The sequence below is a fragment of the Lissotriton vulgaris genome, unplaced genomic scaffold, assembly GCF_964263255.1.
Source record: "Lissotriton vulgaris unplaced genomic scaffold, aLisVul1.2 SCAFFOLD_338, whole genome shotgun sequence".
Lineage (NCBI taxonomy): Eukaryota > Metazoa > Chordata > Amphibia > Caudata > Salamandridae > Lissotriton > Lissotriton vulgaris.
Window position 1 is genome coordinate 944150 of NW_028243158.1, and position 5989 is coordinate 950138.

Genomic DNA, 5989 nt, shown 5'->3' on the forward strand with positions numbered 1-5989 from the left:
AAACCTCTAGAGGAAGAAGAGGAAAGCGAGACAGAAGAGGATTTGATAGAGAGGCTATTGACAGATAGACCACCTCCGTACAGCGGAGGGGCCGCAAGTCCTATATTACCACAAGAGGACGGAGCTAGATGGGGGGAATATAAATCGATCCCAGTAACAGATTGGGATGCCAGGAAAGAGGAGGAAATACCTCAATCTAGTTCCGAACAGAGAGTAGTGGGAAGATTCGTGGTCCAGAAAATGCCAGAAACGCAACATGCAAGGTCTTATCAAATGCCGGATGCCCTACAAGTACCGGTTACCATAGGCCCTATCGTGTCAATCTACAACCCAGAAGGGGTCCAGCAGGAGGAACAGGCACGATGGGATAGGGAAAGGGCAGAGATGGAGAATAGGGATCCTCAGAGGCAGATATTAGCACCGAGGAGTCGGAGTACCCCATTAGATGCAGCAACAGGTCCCTGGGTAGAACAAGGGCGTCAAAGAGGGCCAATGGACTTAAGGGGACCAAAACCAAAAACCCATAAGGAATTAAGGGAATACCTGAAAGAATGGGATACTGCCGAAGAGGCTCGGAATAAAAGTTTAGAAACAGGAGCAGAGTGGAGAGACCAGGATAACAGGATTCTCTCTCATTGTGGAGCTGGCGAAAGCAGCCCGGAGTGGGAGAGAGGGAGTCAGGAAAGCAGCGGAAATAATTGCCCTACTATTAGCGGCAATAGGCAAAGGTGCGACGACAGGAGTACAGGGTGTGGCGAAGTGCCTCGCGTCACCTTTAGTGAAGGAGAACGAAGGACGCAGGAGTACCGTAATACTTTCAGATGCACTCACCATACCCCGGGTGAAACAGTGCAACATTGGAATCACGGGAACATGGAGAGTCGTGAAGGGTCTCGCCATGCATCCGGTGATCATGGGCGAAGTCATGAGAATATAGGGAGTCGCGAAACGTCCCGCCATACTTCTGGTGATCAAGAACGAGATCGCGGGAGCATGGGGAGCCATGAAGGACCTTATCGGTTATTGAGCGACACCAGACAGCAAGCGAGTTACAGTGAGTTAGAACAGAACGGTGGATCCTATCTCGTATCTGGAGAAACCGAGCCGAAACGACGAAGTATAGGGATGGGGGATGGAGTAATGTTCCACCACACCCCACGGGAAGATGGAAAGGCTTGGGATCTAGAGAGGTGGGAACAAAGGGATGGAAAGAAAACTCCTCATAACTCACCTGTGTTCAGGCGTAGGGCGCATATTGGAGGTGAGAGGGGTATGAGCGAACCACCTAGGACTGACATACTGAGAGCTGAAATAAAAGCAAGACGGATTGATGTAATGAGCTTAAAATCAGACTTGGACGAAATAATAGACGGCACAGTGGCAATAGAGAGGTTGGAACTGTACGCACCAGATGAAGTATTGTTCTTAGCCAAGGATGTTACTCGGAGAGCGAGGTCAGCTCATGAAAATTTATCTAATTTGGCAAATAGGTATATGATAGACCTGTCACGAACCAAAGCTTTGCAGCCCAATCATAGGCTAAATTGCACAGACCTCGATTTGGATGAACGTAGAACGATTGGATTAAGAGTACACATACGGGAACTAGTCATGTGTATCAGAATATGGAGAGATCTGGATAGATGGGAGGAAAAATGGTCTAAAAAGGGATCAGTCAGAAGAAGTACAATTGTGAAGTCCCAGGATACAGACCTAATGCGGATGGAAGCTTTCCCTTTGCGAGAAATCGCGAACGGAAACTACGTTCACGTACCCTGGAGTAGGGGGGATTTGGCGGCATTTACCAACTCCTTCCCAAAGCTTAGAGAGAATCCCGTTGAGTGGTACAAGCAGGTAGAGAGGTTCGTGAAGATCTCTAAGGTGCTGTGGATCGATTTGAACACATTGTTTGATATCGTAGTACCCGGAGATTTGTGGACGGCATGCAAACTTAGCGTTGAATGGCCTACCTGTGAACCTCCGAGAGATAACCGGACAAATGGTCCATCAGACAGAGTCATGGAGAAATACGAAAGAGTAATAACATGGCTGAAGGAGAAAGTGCCAGTACAAGACATAGACTGGGTTAAGATAGATCGAACAACTCAAGAGCCCAAAGAGACAGTTCACGAGTTCTATGAGAGGCTACTGAAAGCATTTAAACAATACAGTGGGTTGGACGTAATGGATCCTAAGGACATAGGACAGTTTGTGTCGAAGTTTGTTTTAGGATTAAGACCAGACATAAGCCTGATGATACAACAGCATCTGATTTGTTGGCAGAACAAACCTTTAGACGAAATTCTGAGGTATGCAAGGTACTGTAGCGATGAGATAGATTCGAAAGCGAAGAAACTCAAGGAAAAGTTAATGCTGGTACAAATGCAAGCAGCTGGAAAGGGTGGACAGCGGCAACAGGGAACAGGAACGCAAGCAAAGAAACAGAATAATCAGAGCAGAGATGAGGAAGAAAGACCGAGACCGAGAATGGATATCGCGACACTGAAAAGGACAACTAGGTGTCATCAGTGTAACGAAGTGGGACATTGGAGACGCGAGTGTCCTTACAATGTAGAGACAGGGGAATTAGAGCAAGAGGAGGAAGAGGTACAGAATAACGTGGTTAAGGGAGCCGCAGCCCCGAAGGGAAAGTTTATCAAAGGGGGGACTCAGACTCCTCGAGCCCCGTTTCCTCAACCGCCTCGCATCACAAATGGAGGGAAATCCTATAGACAAATGCCATTGTTCGTAGGAGGAGAAGAATGCTACTACGTTGATCCTCTTACAGGGCAACGAGTAAACAGGGAGGAAGACTGTACTCTAGGAGCAGCCCTGGAAGTAGACCAGAGAGGACCATACGTAGAGGCTGAAGTAGCTGGATGTCCTACGACCTTTTTGGTAGACACGGGGGCCACTCGATCCACTTTGAGATCAGCGGTAGTCCCAGGTTTGCCAATATCGGGAGAGACGATTCAGGTGGTAGGAGTCGCAAACAAGAGGATGACTAATCCTCTGACCGAACCAGTGTCAGTAAAGATAGGGAATTACAGTGACGAACATCAGTTTGTGATCTGTGATTCCAGCCCTGTGTGTTTGCTTGGAAGAGATCTGTTGTGTAAACTGAATTGCACAATACATTGCACACCTGAAGGAGTAGAAGTGCAGACCAACGACGAGGATGCTGATTTTAAAATTGTAAACTCGCAAGAGTGCATGGAACTATACCCTACCTTAACAGTGGAGGAACTTCCACAGGATTTGAGGGAGAAAGTGTCAGCTGAAGTGTGGGATTTTACTGGAGAAGAAATAGGACTGATCAAAGGAGTAGAACCAGTAAAAATCTTGGTAAGACCCAATGCTGAGTATCCAAGAACCCCACAGTACAAGTTGACTCCAGAGACGATTGCAGGAATAAAGCCTGTGATCGAATCTATGATTAAACAGGGAATACTAAAGGAAATCGTGGGTAGTCCATGTAACTCCCCGATTATGGGTTTGCAGAAGCCTAGTGGAAAATACAGAATAGTGCAGGATCTTCGGAAGATTAATAATATTGTTGTCTCATGTTGTCCAGTGGTACCGAATCCATCAGTGATATTATTTCAGATACCGTTCCAAGCTGAATGGTTTACCGTGATAGATTTATGCCAGGCTTTCTTTTCGATACCTTTAGATGAAGAGAGCCAGTATCTTTTCGCTTTTAAGCTGGAAGATCGCGTCTTAACATGGTGTCGTATCCCTCAGGGGTATACAGAAAGCCCATCGATCTTTAACCAGTTATTAAAACGAAATCTTGAAAGTCTAGTACTGCCCAAGAGTTCGGTTCTAGTCCAGTACATAGACGACCTCCTAGTTGCGTCAGAAACTGAGGAAGCTTGCAGAGAAGACACCATAACCTTGTTAAATCACTTGGCCGAGAATGGACACAAGGTGTCTCCAAGTAAATTGCAGTATTTTATGACTGAGGTGCAATACTTGGGCCATAGGATTGAAAAGGGAAAGCGGAAGGTGTCTCCAGACAGAATAGAGGCGATCATGAAAATGAACGCGCCTACAACACAAAGGGAAGTCAGGATGTTTCTAGGTATGGTCGGTTATTGTCGGCAGTGGATAGCCAACTTCTCACTGAAGGCAAAACCCTTATTACAACTGACGCACAAAGGAGTAAGTGATCCGGTACCATGGGACAAAGATTGTTTGATGGCGTTTTTGCAGCTGAGGGAGGACTTATGTCGTGCCCCGGCTTTGGGAATGCCAGATTACACAAAACTTTTTTTGCTTTACTGCTGCGAGAGAGAGGGATGCGCGTTAGCAGTTTTAGCTCAGATCCACGGAGATGCGCGTAGACCAGTGGCGTATTTCTCGGCTACATTAGATCCAGTAGCCGCAGCGTTGCCCGGATGTCTCAAATCCGTAGCTGCAACGGGTGTCAGCATTGAACGTTCTGAAAGCGTAGTCATGGGTCATCAGTTAGTTGTGTATGTACCTCATTCTGTAGAATTGTTAATGACCAGGACTAAGACTCAGCATCTGACAAATAGCAGGCTCACACGCTACGAGCAAGTCATACTGGCTGCCGAGAATGTGACCCTAAAAAGATGCTCCGTCTTGAATCCTGCAACTTTGATGCCACTTCCAAACGAGATTGATGATGAAAATTGTACAGATCATGACTGCCTTGATGTGACTGAACTATGCACCAAACCGAGACCCGATATTGTAGATGAGCCATTGACTGACCCAGATGAAATTTTCTTTGTTGATGGTTCATGCGTAAGAGACAATATCGGTCAGCTGAGAGCAGCTTATGCAGTTTGCACAATTACGAGAGTGATAGAAGCCGCTTGCCTGGAAGGAGTACACTCCGCTCAGGTAGCTGAAATTGTTGCCTTGACTCGTGCTTGCTTAGCGGGCGACAAACTTCGAGTCACCATATACACCGATAGCCAGTATGGTTTCGGGGTAGTTCACGATTACGGGCAGTTATGGTCTCAAAGAGGTTACATGACCTCCTCGGGTTCTCCTATTAGGAATGGAGAATTCGTGAGACTTTTGTTAGAGGCATTGCAAGGCCCAACAGCTATAGCAGTGGTCAAATGCGCAGCGCATACAAGGAACGTTGACTTTGTTTCGCTAGGAAACCGCTATGCGGATGAAGTAGCGCGTTACTGCGCAGAACAGGGTTATTCTCACACTGATGTAAAAGTGGGAGGAATCCAAGAAAGAACTGAATTGACATTGTTATTGGATACTGTAGATACGTGGGATGAATTAAGAAGTGTTCAGGAAAATGCACCAGATGATGAGAAAAAGAGTTGGGAAACAGCGGGTTGTTCCAGAAGCGAGATGAATTTCTGGATCTCTGCCGATGGGAGAGCAGTTTTACCAAATTAACTTGTTAGTCCAATGGCAAGGAAATTGCATGGATCAGCACACATAGGAAGAGATGCTATGGTGAGAGTATTCAGACAAACGTGGTTTAATCCCAAGTTTAGAGTAGCGGCAGAAGCAGTGTGTCAGCGATGTACGATCTGTCAGCAACTAAATGTGGGAAAAAGAACACCAGTTACGTTGAGTCACATTGGGAGGTCTGGGGGGCCTTTCAATAGGATGCAGCTTGATTTTATTGAAATGCCTAAATGCAATAGACTCAGATACGTTTTAGTGATTGTTTGCATTTTTTCTAGATGGGTTGAGGCTTACCCTACACGTAGGTGCGATACACTTACAGTAGCAAAACTGTTACTTAGAGAGTTGATACCAAGGTTTGGGGTGCCATCCTCTTTGGAATCGGACAGAGGAACTCATTTTAACAGCGAAATAGTGAAGATGCTATGTTCAGCTTTGAGTATCGATCAGAAATTACATTGCAGCTATCGACCAGAAGCTTCAGGGATTGTAGAGCAAATCAACAGCACAATCAAGTCCAGACTTGCCAAAGTTTGTTCAGCAACATCCCTGAGTTGGCCAGACGCACTTCCAGTGGTTC